This window comes from Hetaerina americana, unplaced genomic scaffold, assembly GCF_022747635.1.
Source record: "Hetaerina americana unplaced genomic scaffold, ioHetAmer1.1.p SCAF_28, whole genome shotgun sequence".
NCBI lineage: Eukaryota > Metazoa > Arthropoda > Insecta > Odonata > Calopterygidae > Hetaerina > Hetaerina americana.
Genome location: NW_027286852.1, coordinates 4,705,256 through 4,725,857, shown reverse-complemented (window position 1 = coordinate 4,725,857; position 20,602 = coordinate 4,705,256). Strand labels below are relative to the sequence as shown.

The following is a 20,602-nucleotide window of genomic DNA, read 5'->3' as shown; positions in this document are numbered from 1 at the left end:
GCCAATCACGCCCATTATACCTCGTGCCCGAGTGACGCGCACAAAACAAACGTGCGACGTAACGCCTTCGTTTCAAACTCTTTCCTGCAAGTGTTCGACACTCGCAATTTGTCATCACTTACATTGCTTTCGTAAACGCGTTACTTTCAGCCTTTTTCCTCTCAAGTCTCTTGCCCCACGTTGTCCATGGGACTAAGGGTTCGTAAACTGGCCAGTTCTCTGCGACATAGGCTATTCGATGGTTTAGCCGCAGATTCATTTACTTTGGAAGCACGTCTCTTTTGCAGTGATGTTGAAATGTATTATTACCCCCATCGTACTTCGGTAGGATATATCATGTCAATAAAGTTAGAGAGAGAGAGAGTGTAGACCAGAGAGATTTTAGATGCCATTTTCCCCACGGACGATAAGGGATCATAATAACATTGTCCGACCGCGGTAGGGTCATTTTTGGGTAAAAATTAGTCTTCTGTGTATTCACCTCTAGCCACACACTCTAGCGGTGGTTCGCAGGGTACATAAATAAAAAAAACTATCTTTTTACCTTACTTTGCACCTTCCTCTCGCACGGTATCCCACACTCTCTTTTCAGTTATTCCATTCGCAGTTTATCTCACTCTGAGCTATATTTTCACGCACAATCCTCCATCGCTCTCTACTCTACATCCTAGGTATCTAAACTGTATGGCGTCCATATGGTATCGACAGCAAGTATCGGGAACAACATTTTTCTAACATGACTGCACCTCGTAGCGCGCTCGCACCCCGCAGGCCGTGTGGTTAAGTGCCTGACCTTCAACACGCGCCAAGCGCCAATCGCCCGCGAGCGTTCGTCCGGGCTGAATCGTGTTTTTAGTGGAGCCCTTTAGAGTGACTCGGTGCAATCCCAAACAGTGGACGGGACCACTGAACAGCGGTGCGCCATCAAATTTTGTGCTGGACGGGGGTAATCGGATACGGAGACGTTGGATATTATTTTCCACGTGTTCAAGGATTGTCACTAAATGCAGTTTTTAACAAAGGCACAAGCTCTTAAAAGATGGCCGAGAGAGTGCGGAGGACGAGCCCCGCGTTTGGACGACCGTCGACGTCAAGTACCTACGACAATATACAACGTGTGCCTGAAGTGCTGAATTCAGAGCGTCGGTTAAGGGTGCGCATGATCACAGATCGTATTTCCGTTGATAAGACCGTGACGTTGCAAACCATTATCACTGAATATTTGGCGATGCGAAAGATCAGCGCTCAACTTGTCCTGAAGGTCTTGAACGCTGGAGGATACAAGGTAACCCACCACCTGACGAAACAAGATCGCGACAATTCCCCAACCCCCTTACGGCCCCGGCTAGGCACCAGCAGACTATTTACTATTCCCTATTAAAGTGAAATCCTCCCTTCTTCAACGGACACCACCATGGGGCCCCAAGTACCGCCAAGGAAGCTTGCACGCATACCCTTAAGGACCTTAGTAACGCCTACTAAATTCAAGATACGATCGGAACTTCAGGAGATCTGCGCCAAGCCGCCTTCACATACGCCTAACCATGGCGTGCCAACGATAAGGAATCACACAGGTCATTACTTCCGGACATTTCTTTTGCGCACGCGAACGAACCTCGGCTACCATCAGAGAGATAGGAAGAAACGGACGAAGAATACCGCCCGCTATAAAACTGCCTCCAGGGGTGCCGATGGGTCGCGGTTTGCTCCCGTGTGTCCTCGCGACGGAATCTCCGTATCCCCAACGGAGGCGAAAGGTGTGCCGACCAGAGACCGAGCGCCCTCTAACCACGCCCTCTCGCGGCGAATATATCAATCAAAACACCCCATTGCCCTTTTTCACAAATGAACCTTGCGAGCAGAGGGAAAGCGGTATACGTTTCACGTAATGGGATGTAAGAAAATCGTCAAAATTTTCAAATGACATCTTCAAGGTAACAAAACATGGACAATGGAAAAATCCATACGATTACATTCAGTTATCAGCTATTTATAGGCGTTGGAAAATGAGGTAACATTATTTGCCTATCGCCATGCTCGGTCCACTTTAAAATTTCATTTTACCCGTATGACTAGCCCAATACTTGGAGCAACGTAGGTAAATCCATTTTATCTATATTCTAGCCACCGGTAAGGACACTCAATCATCACGCGAATTCCATATGAATCGCGTAGTCGCCCCTACGAAAGACAAGCTTCGGCTGAGCTCATTAAGGATAATTAACTGGTGTTTGGAGTACTAATTACAACAAGGGTGGAGGGAGACACCACGAGTCGAAAATTTCAATCCACTCCAAGGGATAAAGGCCGAAGGGTCGTCTGAGTCTCATCTGTCGAACGACAATTGGCGATCTCTACTTACACGTCACCCCAAGAGGTATCAGAAGACAACAGAAAACCCTAAAAACGTCGGGAATCGAACCCGGGCTCTCCTGATGGGAAACCAGTAGTCTCAAGACTACTGGAAGAATACGAGCGGCGGTGAAGGTGAGGTTTAGTAAATTCCTCCAGCCAATAATAATAAAAAATAAGAAATCTCCAATGGCGCTATTTCGGTCATCCGGTGACCATGAACGGGGACAGTAGAGGGCTCGACAGAGCGAGAGGGCAAGTCAGCACAAGAGAATTGCCATTCCCCACCACCCCAACCCTTGCCAAGGGACTCCAAAAAGTGTTCTAACAAGTCGACACAAACACCACGCATCGTCAGGTTCCAAGAGCAGCTAGATCATTACACAGACGGTCGTTTTAACCAATCAGATGTTGCCAAACACATCCATGAAGCATGCCACGCATTCGCGCGCAAAACGTTAATCAAACAGTCAGATGACTTCAACCTGGACGCCATCTAAGGCGTACACGTGCGACAAGGAAACATCATGAGCAACGAGACAGGCATCATAAACGGCACACTCGTCCAATAGGGCAAAGATTTTGAACAAGCCAGCATTCAAAATACATTAACGGACATTTCCAACAATGCTCCCACCTCTCCCTCCCCTCTCCCCCTCCCCCACCCATGTCAACTTGATTACTCAATTGACATCGAACAGCGCTTCGGCAATGACTTGCCCTCTCCCCATTGATGATCAGCGGATGCCCGAAATAACGTCATTGAAACCTTCTAAAGGTTCCTTATTATTAGCTATTGGAATTAACTTAATTTCAAGACTACTATTTTCCCATCCGGAGACAACAATTGAATACGTACTATGGCCACAACACGATCTCGGTCCCATCAACAACCACCGATTATTTCATTCTTGCACTACCAGGTGGAGCACTTAGCATCGATGCCTATGCCTCCAAGAATTCCTATCCTGGAGGGTTTAGCGACGAGCGCAAGAGGAGGAGACAAACCGGAGTAAGAAAGGGGGGGAGGTTTTAGGGTGGTTTGGCCCTCGTCCGCAGTGGCGACACTTTTGCCTTTCCCAAACGCAGGGTGACGAAATGACACCGATGCTTGCCTGGGGATTGGGGAGGATGGGGCTTTACTCAGAAGTTAACTGCAGATAATAACAGACGTGTCGTGAGAGGGGAAGCGGGCGGTTGACGCACGGCGGCATCCAACGCCCCCCCTCGCGGTCAAACCGCGCCCGGCGCATTCCGAGGAACGCCGCGATATCATTATTTCGCGTTTCCCGGAATGAAAAGGTGGTGACGTCTCCCATGGGCGATCCACTCGAGTGATTTCCACGAGGCAAGAAACGAAGCAATTGCGCGAATGTCGTAGATTCCCACTCCGGTTGATTTACAGCGGGTGCCGCAACCCATCCCACACCAAGGCCACTCCTATCTTCCCACGATGCACGCGCAACAACGCTTTCCACTCTCCGCGGCTAGACATGCACTGGGGAACTATTCCGCACGGCGGAAGGAAGAGCGAAGCAATGCTACTCACCAATTGTATTCGGAAGCGAGCCGATTTACATGGCTTCCAACTTCATACTTTTATCGCTCTCTCCACGGTTTAGGAATACCTCTTGAGCATCACACCGGCAGTACTTGAGTAGGTTCCTTGAAGGCGGAATCTCTCCCTTCGCCTCCCCACCGTCCTGAGCCAACTCCTGCCCTTCCCCCGCTCGCCGCCTCCCGTTGCCGCGAAGACCCGCCGCTAAGAGGAGGCCCTGGGGCCCGACAGCTCCCCCAGACCCGACGAATTACTGCTTCCCCTTGGACTCATCTTCTGGAAAGGAAAGAGAGGAGACAGGGTTTTTATTTTTTCAAACACCAAAGCGTACGTGCACCTCAACCTCGCATGAGCTTCAAAACTTCACTCAAGCAAAATCAGATAATTATCGCAACAAACCTAAGCTTTCAATTCAATGGATAAAAACTTCCAATTACATGTGTAGTCTCCGACGGAACTTAATGGTATCTACACAACATATTGAAATGCAATAAATAGCTTTGCAATTCTACACATACTTGGTGACGTCCAAAGTCGAAACCTATGTCGGTCGTGCTCATTAAGTGAGTGAAGTTACGATTTTATTTATTTCAACATTTCCAATTACACACTTAACACCGAAAGTCGAGTCGTTTGAAGTTCACGGCACATTAAGCACCATGTGTGCGACTGTTTACAATTGTGTAATAGACTTTAAACTCAACATTATAATAAATATAACTAAACTAACTAAATATATAAATACAACCACAAATGATGGACATCTTTCGGGATATCCAGTGATAGTCCAGATTTCCTCAGAAATTATTGACCAAATCCAAGATAGGGTTTTGAGTGGTCGATGAATCTAAGTTCGCGAAATATTTGATACCAAAGGCATATCAGAAGGTAGTACAGTGCTTTCTGTTTTGTACGAAAAATTGGATGAGAAAAAAATCTCGGCAAGATGGGTGCCGCGTTTGTCCTCAGTGGAAAATAAACGCAATCGTGTGGTCCATTCGGAGGCTGATTTGGCACCCTTCCGTCGCAATCCAGGCGAGTTTTCTGCGTCGATACATAACGAAACATGGATGCTCCACAACAACAATCCAGAGGCACAGAGTAGCAGTCGAAACAGCGCGATACGTGAAGGAGATCCGAAGAAGGCGAAGGCGGTGAAATCAGTCGACGAGGTGATGGCCGCGGGATTTTGGGATGCACGCGGATACATCTGCATCGATTACTTGAAACAAAGGGCAAATGCTAAATAGAGAGTATTACGCGTCGTTAACGCACCGGTTGAGGTAAAGAATCAAGTAGAAACATCCTCATTTGGCAAACACTAAATTCACTTCCATCAAAAGACAATGCACGGGTGTGAGCATCTGTGCAGTTTCGATGGCGATACTAATGGAATTAAAGTTCGAATTATCGCATACAACATCCATCGTATTCATTTGATTTTCACGCCAGTGACTTTTTTCAATACCCAAAGATGAAAAAAACGGCCCTGTGGAAAGCGACTCACGTCGAACGAGAAAGTCACCTCCAACACATACGCCCATTTTGAGGTTCATCCGAAATCCTACTTACCGAACGGTTTGAAAAAGTCAGAGAAACGCTCGGAAAAGAATATTGTGCTATAAGAAAATCACGGAGAACAATAAAAAAATTTACCCACAGTTATTTGTTTTCCAATTTTTTCCCTAATGACTTATTGAACGGCCCATGTAATTCCTAGTAGTAGTAGTTTTGAGGGGAGGCGACCGACAGCTAAGGTCATTTGCGCCATAGAAGATGGACAGGAAAGGGTGAAGGGAGGAGAGAAACCCGGCGTCGGCATTAGCCTGCTCTTTACGAAAGGCGCCAAGGGGTCCGCAGCTTAACGTCCCATCCGACGGACGGCGTACTCACTCAAAGTGCCCTCCACAAAGCACCTCAAGTAGGGATCGAGATACCTCTGAAAAATATTCAACACCGCCGGGATTTGAACCCGCGCCCTCAGGGTGGGAAGCCAGGACGTTAGCCCCCGCACCATCTCGATCCCCCCGTAATTTCTTCCATCTCTCTAGAATCATCTGGGCTTCGATTATTTTCCAGACCTATCATTTCATCTTTTGCACGGATTTTCTTTTCCTAGTTCCTGACAGTTCTTCCACCTTCTAGTGTAGCGCACCAATTGCACCCTTGCTCTGTTAACTTTTCATATTCTCCGATTGTGTCTTCCACCACGCTACTTTCGCTCTATTTGTTTCCCGCCTCATTTTATAGTTTTACTCTTCATATAGGGTGCGCAGCATACTGTTTGCTGTTGGCAATACAAATCTCATTCAAATCAGCAAATTGTGACGCCACACTCCTTTCTACCTAATTCTCACTTAACTTCCTCCCATTTTCTTCCCTCGTCGCTCTTTCTAATTACCTCGTCCGAAATCCATGGCCTCATTGTCCTTTCCCTATTCACAATCACTGTTTTATTATTATTTATTCACTGTACTGCTCCTATAGTTTCGTTTGCGTCTTACGATATCCCCATTTTTTCATCTGTTCCAATTTTCCTTCCGTAGTACCCAGCCCTCTTCCTTCATTCATGATTTTCTCCCCAGCCTGTGGATGATAATCCATCCTTGTCAGTCCAGTTAGAGATTCCACACTCCATTTCCTAACCCGTCTTTCCCATTTCATCTTCCTGAATTTGATGTGACATTTTTTTACTACACGTACTAAATTATGACCGGAATCTACATCCGCCTCCGGGAAAATGTAAATAATCACGCAGTTGAAATGCATTAGTATGTGCTGAATTCGAAGCACTACATTTCAAAAAATCTAAATATCAGTCGTCATTTCTCTGGATGATCGTCATTATCTCTCGTTAATAGATTGCCATTTGCAAAGCACAAAAAAATAATGTAAGACTTAGCGTTTCCACATGGAAAGAATTGATTACTGTCGACAAGTTTCGCTGCACTGTGGCACCATCTGGACTCCACTCCAGATGATGATTAGGAATGAGTCCAGAAGAAAAGCAAGAGTAGCGATATTAGTCTACAGTAATCAATTCTTTCCATGTGGAAACGCAAGGTTTTTGATTCTTTCTTCGTGCTTTACAAATGGATTACCACTAAGCATCGGTCTCAACCATCTCTTTTGATGGTCATTTAGTTCGACATTTCCGTAAATAAGTACGGATAATTTAAAGCTACGGTTCGGGAGTATTTTTTTAACTTAGTTTAAGGACTTTGGGCTGCAAAATGCTCTTTGGGCTTGTTAATTCCAAATGACGCGGATTATTATAGTCTCCCTCCCCCCTTCCTAACACCGCACTGACACCATCCATCCCTTCGTCTAACTTTCTCGCATACTATGCCAAGGTACCCTGATCGACCCCATTACAGGACACATTCGTGAGTCCGCGCGCTCGCGACTGGCGCCCGGAGACCATCGCGTCCAAACGGACACGCAGGACAAAGCCAGCGCTCTCGGACGACGAGTGCGCTGTTCAAGGAAATTAAAACGACACAATGCCACTAAATGTTGCATTTGGATGGAAGAGGGCAATGCGCACCGTTTGCGAGCACCGCTCCACCCTGAAATGAGTGCACAGCATCGCCTGCCATTATTTACCCCCTCCCGCCCCCCTCCCCCTAGGGGACATCCCACTCCAACGTGTTGGTGGGCGTGTCTTCATTACGATTCCAACGGTGGCAGTCACTATTCGGTGGAATTAGGATCTCGGGCGATTCTACCCCGTTTCGACGCCCTACCCCCCGCAACGAAGGGGGGGTGCCCCGCTTCCCTCTCTTCACATCGGCACGACACCCCCCCCCCCTTGGAGTTAGAATTGATAAGGACCTGCCGTGTCGAATTCCTGCATCACCCCACACCCCCGTCCAGCTCTATCAGGGGTGGGTGCGGGGGTGGAGGAAGTGTGCTGTCGGAATTATGGGATTGGGTCAGGGAGGGGGAATCGGGGCACAAGGGGCTGACGGGCACTATATTGGGGGCGGGGGGCGGAGAGGACAGACCGACCTGGTAGCGGAAAATCAATACACGAAGGGGATTGAGCAGGGGGAGACGGGAGCGACAAAAAGAGAAAGATGTGTGCCCCTTAAGGTCACGGGGTCAGCAGTTTGATTCCCACAGCAGTCAATAAAGGGTAAGGGGGAGGGAGGTAGCTTGCGCCCCTAGAGGCGATGCACGCAGTCGCCTTGTCTCCCCCCCCAATGAAGTGGTGGCGCTATTTTCCATCAACAGCCGTCATCCTCGACCTTCTCCGGGAGCGTCATTGCCCCGCGGTCTGGTGCTTCCGCGCACCAAACGGATGATTTTCCACCGAGGCACAATGCCCCATCGCTGCAAGAACTCATTCAAATTATTTAACAGCCATTTAAGCAACAGTCTAGACGAGGCAGGTATTCAGTGAGCACAAGAGACCGAGCGCGCGATACACTTCCCCAATTCCCGACCATCACGACAACGGACGCCATCGATGCCCATCACGACAACCCTACTCCAACTGAAAAAACGAAATAGCCAAGGGCATAGACTTGATATGAGGAGGAGAAATCTTGACAAGGCATTGGAGAAATCCTTGTAAACCCCAAAAACTGCGAGTAGAAGTGATTCACGATGGTCACTTTTTTCCGTGAACTTGAGTCCTGTCCTTTTCAATTTTTCATTCTTGAGTGAGATGGTTGGGTGCCCGGCATAATAGAAATCCTTGCAAACCCTGAGTGTGTGCGAATGTGATTCACGAGAGTCGCTGTTATTCCTTAACACCCCCTAGTGGTTGCCGGTCTGTTTCCTTTTCTTTATTTTTTCATTATTTGCAAGGGGTAGCGACGAAAAAGTGAAGGAAACGTGCTATTCATGTTTAGTAAGACCTCACATTGAGTATGCGGCGAGCGTCTGGGATCCTTTTCAAAAACATCCATTGCATAATTGAATAGGGTAAAGAGAATGGCCGCTAGGTTCGTGAATAGCTCGTACCAAAGGACACAAAGCATCACGCACTCAATACAGAATCCGGGAAGGAACCGCAACCATGCGATGACTCAGGGATGGATTTAACTAATTACATAAATATGAAGCGTGTGGTTCTGCATCCGATATTGGAGATATAATTAAGCTCCCTAATTACATAGGCAGGGTCGAATATTGCTACAAAATTATAGGGTTCGATTGTTTAACTGACATATTCAAGTATTCGTTTTTCCCGAGCACTTTTCATGACAACAATAAAAGGGGGAACACCAAAGAAAATAATAGGTACACGCTATCGAAAATAAGGGCTATACAAGACTAAATCCCCACAAACCACTCTCCAAGTCTGGCGCCCCAGCGCCCCCAGCCGTGAGACCTTGTGCCAGGCGGGGTGTAGGTGAATGTATACTATAAATATTGAATGTATACTATGTATATTGTATTTGTCAATGTTTAGAAAACTAACGGATACTAAGTGCCTGAATTGCATGTCTGCCTGCCTTCTTTTAATGATTTCTTTGTCTTGTTTGTGTAGGCATAGAACAGCTGCTAACCATGTAATACTCGTAATATATGTAGGCATGTTGCATGTTTGGTGCTCGGTCGCCCGCTTTCCACGCCGTTTTCGGCGGATTGCGGGGTATCAGGTGCATGAGGAAATACGTAGAGGACATATGCATGTTGAATGGCTGGTGACTTACCACCCCCTGCCACCCGTCCTCGCGACGGCTTGCGGGGTATTGTGTAGATGTGTAGACGAAGCCACGAACTAACACCCTCACGAACTTCTTTCCAAAAACTCCCGTCTCTCTTGTGATGCGGCATCCTCTATTCGGGGCACCCCCGCGGGCGTCCCGAAATGGTCTTCCCCTCGACAGGAGCCACGCCAAGGGAGTCTTTTAATATCACAGCGTCATGAGAGACGGCCGCGCCAAGATAATATATTTTAGGCAATTATTCCTCCACCGAGCAGTATGAAATTATTGCGAGGAATCATTGCTCGATAGCATTTCGAGGCGCACGCTTTCATCCGAAGGTCAGAAATAACCACGTTTTCTGAAGATACAAATTCGCATCTTTTCCAGGGGCCATGCGACTATTTGGTATATTTAATGTACACTCCTTTTTAAGGTGTATACGTAATTAGTTTCTGAAGATCAAATTACCGAGCAATACCTCGCGAACTTCATGCCCTAAGTTCTCGATAATTACGTCGATTGTTAAGACCAAAGAAAATCAATACGCGTGCTGAAGCAAATTGAACTTCAATAGCTGTCAATTTGTTCACTAGATATTCATTCAATTAGAAGATCCGATACCTGACTCCTTTGGCTCTTCCTTAAACGACGGTAGTTCTCTCTCTCGCCAGGACCAACATTCCCCCACAATAACCTATTCTTACATTTCCAAAGAAACAGCGGGAGACGCCGCAACAGTAACTTGTAACTGAATCATCCGCTAATGAGCATTTCAATGCAACAATTTCAGAGTGTAAAAATCATTCGCCTTGACTGGTATTGGAACCCAGATCTCAATAAACAGCCTAAGAGTTTAAAGTTGGCTTTAACCTCGTGGACTGTGGCCCGTCGCGCACGACTACGAATGCCTGTGACACTGTATATACGGTATTTCGTCACAAAATCTTGTTCCTTTAAAAGACCCAAAAATTTCAGAGTTTAAGAGAACGCCTCGATAGCAGAACGTGCCTGTGTTCACCGAGTGTCTAAAATTCGCTGGCATCCGAGGCTTCGGCCGCCGGGATTTGGAGAGCGGCATTGCTGGACTCTCTCGGAAATCGAGGTTCCGATCGTGTTTTGTTTCGAGCGGCGGTTGACCGCCTAGTTCATCAAGAAGCTTGCGGTTTGACCCTCGACTTCTTCCGCCGGGAAGGCCGTGCTTTCGTTTTGTTTACTGGATCAAGACTGACCTTGACTCCTGGTGTAGAGCTTAGGCTCCTTTTTATTCGCTATCGCCTGGTCCGTGTAGCGGGGAGGTAGTGTTTTTTCTTTCTTGGGGTGCTTTCGGTGCGCTCTTCTTTTTTTCCCCGCTGGCGTGCTCATTTTGATTTCTTTCAAAATGGTCGTACGTCGCGTAAACACGCTCGCCTTGCAAGTTGATGAGAAGGCAAAGCCCCCAACTCCGTTGGAGGTCCTCCTCTTTACACTAGAGTCGCACGGCCTCACACCCGAAGAGATGGTGGCGATCCAATTTGGATATAACCGCCATTTGGTATTCCTGAAGTTGGCAACTGAAGATACTATGAAGAGGATTCTAGATAATATCCCACGAAAACTACCGTTTCATCCCTAAATGATCCGAGGACGACGATTACGATTGATGAGACCTCAGGTAGCCCTTGTTATGTCAGGGTTCTTTGTATCCCCGTGGAGACCCCATTGGAAGATATAACAGGCGAGCTTCAAAGTTTTGGAAAAATCCATCGCTCGTGGGAAAACAGGTGGGAGGGCGACAAAATGGCGCGCGTGTTGACAGGTACGAGAGAGGTACGGATGACGGTCGAAAGGAATATCCCCTCGTACCTCCACATCGGCGGCAACCGGGCCAACATCATCTACGAGGGTCAGCGCCGCACCTGCGACCGTTGGAACCAAGAAGGCCACGAGCGCAAGACCTGCCCTCGGAACCAGGGAGGGAAGAGCTATGCGGAGGCAATGTTTTTGGCCTCCAACCCGAACACCGCTGAGGAGGTGGATGAGCCCGAGATGGCTGTGGAGGAGAGGGCGCGGTCGCTGATACTCATCGAGGGTGCGCCCTCAGATGTTCCCGCCGAACCCCCGCATCCCCCTCCACGTGGAGGGAAATTTCAGAGGGAGCGAAAGTCGTCAACGGACACAAACCTTAACGCTCTCTCCGGTGAGCGCGCGAGGGCAGAGTGCGAAACATATTTCAATGAACTTCTCCTCACCTACCTGTATTCCTTCTCGGGGAAGGCCATATTGGGCGGAGATTTTAACTCGATCTACCGCCGAGAGGATAGTGCCTCGAACAGGGATAGTATGACATACTATCCGAGCCGGGCGCTCTCACTGATGCTCGACTCCATTGGAGCGATTGACGCAGTGCGTTCTTATTGCGACGGTCCCGCCCCCTTCACGCGATCAAGGCCTAACTCTCGGACGCGGAATGACTACCTCTTCGTCTCGGCATTCCTAAGAATGATGTCCAGACAGTGGACACCCTCCCGGTGTCCTTCTCTGATCACTGCGCAGTGATCATGTGAGTTACATGCCCGGACACAACCCCGGGCGCGCACGTCACCGCTGCGGCTCCGTGTGGCGCATGGACCTCCGCGTGTTGGAGGACGCGACTCGTCGTGATTCTATCCGCACCCGGGTGTGCGAACTGATCGCGGCACTCCGGCCCGGTGCAGACTTCGCTGTTTGGTGGGACGAGGTTTTCAAACCCCGCATTGTCACCCACATCAAAAGGCAAACTTTTGAGTGGCGTAGGGAAAAAAATTACACCATTTCCTACCGCCGAGCGCTAGATGAGCTCCTGCGTAAGGATATGGCACCGGAGAGTTTCCACGCCCAAGTGTCGTCCCTAAAAAAAATATACTAGGCCACGAGCTCCAAAAATACGCTCCCCAAAAGTGGCAAAAAGAACTGGACACGGATATAGGGGGCCCCCTAACGCTATCTGAGCTTCGGCGCTGGATGAAATCCAACTCCGGCTCCGATATAGACAGAATCCCTGTCAGAGAATCTACCGCCGGTGACACCCACCTCCTTAGGGAAGCGGGCCGGCACTTTCAAAACACCTTTAACAGGTATCCTCCATGGAAGGAGGGAGACACACCCCCTCTCCCTACGCTTTCCACAGATCAAAAAGATGATTTTTGTCGAGACATAAGTTCAGACGAACTGGACTGCGTCTCCTCCATGTTCCCGAAGGGCAAAGCACCCGGCTTGGAGGACCTACCCTTTGAATTTTATTTGGCATACTGGGATGTTTTAAAACCTATTTTAACCCACCTTTTTAACTGCATTTTAGCTAGCGGCTTTCTGACTGCAAGTCAGCGGACCGCCGTGATAACGCTTGTACCAAAGTAAACGCGACCCAAGTCGTTCAACGACTTCCGGCCAATCGCCCTTTTAAACGCAGATTATAAAATATTGGCGCACGTCCTACGATATAGAATTCCGGCTGCTGCCGACATCGTCCTCTCTCCATCCCAGTACGCCGTGTCGAAAATGCGAAACATCTTCGATGCACCACTTTTAATTCGCGACATTATTTTTTACGCGCTCTTGTACGGCGATCGTTTTTTATCACTGCTAGCGACCGATCTTGAAAAAGCATTTGATCCAGTCCGGATCGAATGGATTCTAACCGTGCTCAAGACGATGGCCTTCCCCGAGTACTTCATTCGTGCCGTCTCAACGATGTACACCGGAACATACTCAATAATTAGAATAAAGAATTCCACCTCGCCGCCCATCCCCGTCAGTAACTCCGTTCGGCAGGGCTGCCCTCTGTCAATGCTGCTGTTCGCCCTTGCCTTAGACCCCATACTCAGACGACTACAGATCTGCCCGGGCGTCGCATACGCTGACGACATAACCCTCTTCGTAGACGACCCGGCCCACATGGCTCTAGCCCACGAAATATTAACGTCATATGAGCAGGGTGGTATCTTCCTCAACAACCGGAAATCCAGGTTTTTGCTGCTAAAGGGCGACCGGCCCTCGACCTCCATCGGTTGGTCAGAAGCGCCTTCGCCCAAAATCTTAGGGTTCTGGTGGGAGAAGGAATTGGCTCCCACGATTGAGCGAAACCGTGGAATTATTGACCACCATGTAAAATGGAGTGTTGGAAAGCTTTCACTCCCTTCCCTCCAGATCGTGACCCGCGTCCGCCTCCTCAACCAGATTGTCTTCCCAAGGATATGGTATGTGGCCCTAACAAGCTAAATACAATGCATACTTTATTAGAGCGACCAACCAAATGATCTGGAATGGCTACGTAAAGAAAGTGTCCCGAAACCAGCTCTATGGCCCGTTTGAGCAGGGTGGTCTCAATTTAACCGATACAGCTCTAAAGGCGAAGGTGGTCTACGCGAAGCTTAGCCTGCGCATCCTCGGCGGTGACGACGCGTGTCGCAAGGCACTCCTCAAGGACGCGTGGCAGGAACTCGCGCGCGACGTATGCCACCGGAGGGCATTTGAAGAAGCAAAAAAGGTCACTTCTCTCCTGCGAGATGGAGAAGCAATTCGGGTGAAGACCCTGTATGTCAGAGCGCTTACCGAGCAACAACAAAATACATCAAAAAGAACGGTTTCTTGGAAAAACTGGGCGACCAGCAGGGCGAACGATGAGGCACGTAGTTTAATGTTTAACCTAACCGCGAACACAGTCATGACGAGGGAAGTGAGGCACCACCTACAGCTAGCCGATTCGCCCCTTTGTCCGCCATGCAGTCGAATAGACAACGTCGCGCATCTCATCCTTGGATGCAACGATAAAATCAGAGAATGGGAAGCTCTAAAAAAGATCTATAAAAACTGGGACGTGTTCGGTGGTGGTGCCATCACCGACATAAATCTGATCACCTTGAACTTTCGGCTCTTTCCGAGCTTCAAATCCTTCATAATGACCAACCTAATCGTGGGCAATAAACATTCCGCTAAAGGCATGCAAGCATTGGTGGAACGGATGTGGCTGCCCCCGGTACCGGACACACTTTGTCCGTGGTTAAAAAGTTATTCGCTTCAAAGCTATCAATAATTCCAACCAATGCAATGCAATGTTCCGCTGCTAATCCAAATATTTCCTTCTATACCTTGAGAACCCTGCCTTCATTATTTCCTTCCACAGCATTGTTCATGGTCACAATTGTTTTATGCAATGTATATTAATGTATGTCTATGTAAGTGGGTATATGCGTATTTATGTTTATGTGTATGTATATGCATACATATATTTATAATGAGAAAAAAATATGCTGTAACCATAATCTGTAAACTGACAACGTGTACTATGTAAACACTAGCAGTGTAACACACTAGACCGAATAAAACTAAATTGAACCATAGCTCAAGTGGTTATAGGAACAGCGCTACGCCATCAAATGTTACGTGAAACGGGGAAAGAGACAGATGACATGCTCATGGCAGGTGATAACGCAATGGATAGATCGGGTATTTTTGAGTGGCACATGTTGCGGGAGGGTAGAAAAGATGTTGGATACGCCGGACGTTCAGGACGTCATTCGACCGCAATAAGTGACGAAAATCTTGCAAGAATGAAGGCTTTGTTGGACAGGGATCGCAGAGTACGTGTTCGCATGGTGCCTGATGGACTTGACACCAAAAAGCATAGAATGAGATGCGCATAGAATTTTGAGCGAAAACATGGGCATGAGTAAGGGGTGTGCGAAGCTGGTGCCGCGAGTGCTCTCGGACGAACGAAAGGAAACTCGCACGCGGATCTGCCTCAGCCACCCTGCAGCCTTGACGTTGCCCCGCCTGACCTCATCCTCCTCCGCGGACACAAATCCGTGCTGTAAGGACTGGCACGATGGAAGCATTGCAACAGGCCGTGATGAGGTAGCTTAGGAGAATCACGGACGCCGCCTTACTCACTCTGAGAAGGACACGCACGAATTAATACCCTGCCAAATCGCGGCGCTTTCGACGTAGGCGACGGATGCCACTGAAGTCGTAAATGTATAAATATTCGTCTCTACCGAGCGCAAGAGACGTTCGCTCTCCAGGCAGACGAGCACGGAGTGGACAGTAGTCATATTTCGAGAGGGCGATGCGCGTGGGCCGCCGCCTCGCGCGGGGTCACGTCCCCCCAGATCCGCTGACGCAGGGTTGGCCATTCACTCCCCTTCAAAGGGAAGGGCCCGCCATTTCTCGCTCTCCTCTCTACCATTTGAATCCACACTTTCATCAAATGAATGCTCATCTGTGGACGTCCAAAGAACTTCAGCGTCGGAGCGCATAATGTTCAACATGCCGCCATTTAAGCCCCACGGGAACACCACAGTGGTCGCCGCGTGTGACGTTCCTATGAATAACTAAGTTTTGAACATCAATTTGTACACATTTTCTAAAACGCTTCGAGAATCAGCTGTTATTTAAAATAATTTTTCTCAGTCAATTGATACAAGCGGTGATTTTGTCGCAAGTATGCAGCATGGTACTCCTTCCCTCGCTCCTCCGAATACCCCAAGCGATCAAAGAAACATAAATATAGCTTTTTTTCTGTCAAGGCTGGTAAAGCTATCACTTATTAAACTTGCCAACATTAAATCTTCACTTGATAGAAATTTGGATACTCACTTACGTCCCATGCAATGGCCGTTCAAAAAAGACGCCGAGCTAATAGTTTTTACATTTCTTCGAGGTTGCATGGAAACCAATTGAAAGTAAAGTCGATCTTCCTCAGTCGACAACACGACGCTGCCAGCGAGTCGTCCACCCTCGAAAGAAAAAGAACTCCTGAAGATCATACTTTGGGATAGCAGGCGAACGCCCTCCGCGAATTTCCGAATTTTGTCGCCGCGGCGCAGGGGCCTTTCTGAGGGACCAAGAGTGGAGGACAGGAAGGCGTGGGAGGGCCCAGGTACGCCCGCGGTGCGGCACCGAGGCCCGCCGAATTAAACGGAATGTTGACAGAGCTCGGTGTCCGTCGCCCAATGGCAGCGCCGCCACAGATTTAAGCCGAGTCCAAAATCGTCATTTACGCGCCGAAATCACTCAGACGCCATCTTGATGGGTGTCCAAACTCGTTAGGCAACAAGAGTTCGCAAATCTAGGCACCTATTTCGGCCCCCGGATTGAGAACGCAAGAGGTGTATCCCGAATACTTCGTATGGCGACCCCATTTAGTAAGTTTATTTGACCAACTTATTGGATACAGATATTTGAAATGAAGAGGTGAATACACATTTCTAGGCTTGGTCCTTCATTTAATAATTAAGAAAAGTTGTATTTTTAGGTTACTGTTTACTCACACTAGCACATATTATCCCGGCATACCACTGTGATCGTACCTAAGCGTCAGTTGTGTTCTTATTAAATATTACCGCTCTTCCTAAGCATTACGGAAAATAACCTTCAAGCGTTATCTTAGGGTTGGAGAGTGTAAGCATTGAGTAATTACCGTAATAAAAAAATTACGTCTACATTCATGCGACTGGGTAATCATAGGTAGTTCGCCAAACCTTGGAAAAGAGGATGTCACCAATTCACTACATTGAAAAGACCGAAAAGTAATTAAACCGACGGAAATTAAATGGTGCCACGAAAAACTAATTGCATGATTAAGTTAATTGATACGAATCTAAACTTTCAAAAATTTGAAACCTTTAGCTATAAAAGTAAGGCTAAATATAAATGAACCACAGACGACAAAAACAATATCTTAAAGCATAAAAGGACAAGGATTAATGACCAAAAAACTGCCCTGGAATAAAATACTATATAATAAGATAAAAAGTCTAATATTATTGACACAAAGTACTATCGGAACCAATGAATTAAAGCAAAATCTAAAAAACCGCATAAACTCTGAATAATAAATATAAGGCGATGAAAGAAAATATGTACGAAACTGGTCCCAAAGTAACTATATTTTAAAAAAATGAAAAATTTCAAGACAAAATTACTGTATGAATACTTAAATGATCTCAGAATTTCGCAAAAACCCTGATTTGGTTTTTGAAACTACACGAAATTGTAGCACAATCTCTCAAATAGCCAAAATAGTTTACATTCGTACAACTGAAGATTGATTCCTTATTCTTAGGTACATAGATAGCAGTGCTACTGCGTAGGGGGTCCAAACTCAAGCTGCCATTTCATTGGACGCCTTAGGCACCCACCTTAAAGCCACCACTGATGCCCTGATGGCTAACCACGTCGCGATGCATGCCATAATATTTTTGACATGTTCGTCCGTCAAAGCAAACCGCGGAAATGTTCCTGCACCCCTTGGCATTTGCCGCTGCGTTAAGCGACCATTTCCCGGAACGTGGGTGATATGAATACCATCAAGTAGCCATTTCTCTGAAAAAAGAAACTAACTTCACGCAAAAGAAGCAGAATTTTTACAACAAATAGCGATTAACGACCATTAGATATCCCACGAAAAATGAAACGGAAATCGCTAAACCGAATGTATACACCGGGAACAGTTGCGAATTCAATGCGGATTGAATATTGAAGACGAGAAAAGGGCCATATGCCCTTCGGGGCCCAGACCAGCTGATGCAGGTGATCCAGGCAAGGTGCCCTCTTCAAATCCCTCCGCACAACTCGATCAACCAGCGTGCCACCATCCCCGCAAAATGGCGCACACTGTGAGTTTGTCCCTGTTTATACACCAAATTCCGCATTGACTCGCAGTTAAGTGAAAAGCGCCAGAACTCGCGAACGGAAACTTGTACGCACTACAACATGTCTGCGTCAGGCGTATAAAATTAAATAAATGAAAGCTTTAATTGAAAAAAAAACAACATTATATTACTGCCCGATGATTGCACGTGCGACACAATGCCTAATGACTTCTGGCAGAGGGCGAAACATCGCCAACAATACGTAATGGCCAGTCCCATCGCAATGGTCAACCGAGAGGTTAGTGTTGATGGGGAGGGCAAAGCTTTACTCGAACTAAGAACCAAAAGTATGCGGAGTTCACATCTTCTGCTTAGAGAGACCAACTTCTCTCCCTTTGATGTCCAAGTAAATCCAAAGAAGTCATCCATAGCAAAGTTCAAAGAAGGAATAATATTAATTATTTCTTCACTCGCGTTATCACTACCAGAAGCATCGGGTTAGGTTGACTTCATGGGGGGAACAATGACACTACAGAATGCTGTGCACTCCTGAACCCCAAATAAAATGACACAAAATATCCTTAGACTCAACACTACAGACCAAGTTTGTATAAGAAGTATCGGTAACAATATTTTCCTGATGGGTGCGTGAAGGGTTTAATTCAGACCGTCGGCTACATGCGCGCATGATCGCATATATTGTATTGATGATGACAAGAGAAGACAGTTTACATGAATATCACTAAAAATTTGGCAAATGCAAAAGATCTGCGCTAAACTCGTCCACTCAAAGGTCTTGACGGACGACCAAGAGTAGAGTCGAGTGTGTCTGCGCGCGAAGACCTTCGGCAACGACATCGCGACGATCCCCCAACCCCCTTACAGACCCGACTTGGAACCAGCAGACTATTATTCCTATTCCCTATAAAACTGAAATCCACCATCCCTAAAAGGACACCACCAAGTGCCGTCAAAGAAGCTTGCACGCGTACCTTTAAGGACCTTCGACCTACAAACCTTGTATTGCAGTAAGTCACTCTCCAGCTGTGCATATTTTCCGCCTCACTTTATGCCTTCCAAAATGCTAGCAAAAATGCTAATCCGTCCCTCCCACTTTCACAGGTCTCTCCACATATCACAGTCTTCAGCACCCCAATGCCTCACGGTATCCCCTCCATCCACTTAACTTCACCCAACAGATATCTCTTACTTTACCCAAAATTTCAATTGTTTCCCCACCGTTCATTTTTTTTCTCTATTGTTTGATTTCTATTAAAAATCGTAGGAATAGTGAATCATCGTCACGAAGTAAAAGTATCTTTTTCACTATTTCAATCGCCAAACGGCTACACAAACTTTCTACCAAATTCATCGCCCTTCTCTTCTTTGAAATATTCCCAGCATTAATACTGCATTTGCCTCCCCGTCATCCCATCGCCATTTCCGCTCCAACGAGAAGGCAGTCAGTTCGGTGCTGCCGGCCGTCGCTCCTACCGCTTCCCTATCGTATGTGTGGATACACACACTAGCGGAGAATTTATTCATACGGTTCATATGTCATCTTATAAGCAGTACGTTCCGGTATTTAGATCTTATTCCATAGCAATGAGCAATAATATTACTTTAAGAATAGATTGCAGAATAGGAAATAGTACAGTAGGTCCGTACCCATCCATTTTCACCACGGTGTTTCTTGACGACACACTTGATTTTTTGTTTCAGCGATGTGCCACTTAAACAGTTAGGAAACTTAGAATGAACAAGACTCGTACACGTACAACCACCATGGACTACTTCACGTACTTTTTACGACTTCATATCCTCCGGATAATATATAAAATCCGGAAATGGGTCAACATAATAGCATAAATTTTACCGACAATAAACTCTGTACTTCATTCGGAAATAGATGTCATCAAAATAGGAAACCATTTTTATGACAAATATAAAATACCTGATTTTAATAAAAAGGAACCGCCATTAAGGGTCAATATTATGTATACGATACAAAATATCACACAAATCAAGGTGGATGAAAATATGGAGGTTACTGTACCTCTAATTTTTAATGAAATGCCTAAAAATTCAAAAATATTATTCAGTAAATGCTGTGAAAGAGAGAAAAAAAGGCTGGCCATTACAAATAATGGATTAGGACTTGGAACAAAACTCGACACATAATGTATGTAGCTTTATTATTGCAACACGTTAAGCTATCATATTTGTGTTTGTGGCACCTGCTGTCAAGCCAGAACTGACTGGATTGGCAGGACCAGAATGAGTGTTCCATTTATAATATTAATATATACTACTATTGTATATAGTAATGAAGATTGTACTGCTATTGTGTATGGTAAAGATTGTACGTATATGTATTCTGTATTGATACGTTCTGCTGTAATTTGTATATGATGAACATG

The 20,602-nt window shown here is 46.7% G+C and overlaps 1 protein-coding gene across 3 annotated transcripts in view; it reads right to left on the bottom strand.

Moving 5' to 3' along the window:
• NaPi-III (Na[+]-dependent inorganic phosphate cotransporter type III) overlaps window positions 1–20,602 on the bottom strand; it is a 222,310-nt gene that overhangs the window by 82,090 nt on the left and 119,618 nt on the right. For 2 of the 3 annotated variants that reach the window (XM_071586965.1, XM_071586968.1), the window contains exon 3: window positions 3,902–4,186. The gene's annotated coding sequence lies outside the window, so the exon portion shown is untranslated. The remainder of the gene's footprint in view (window positions 1–3,901; window positions 4,187–20,602) is intronic. The other variant, XM_071586966.1, reaches the window with a different exon arrangement.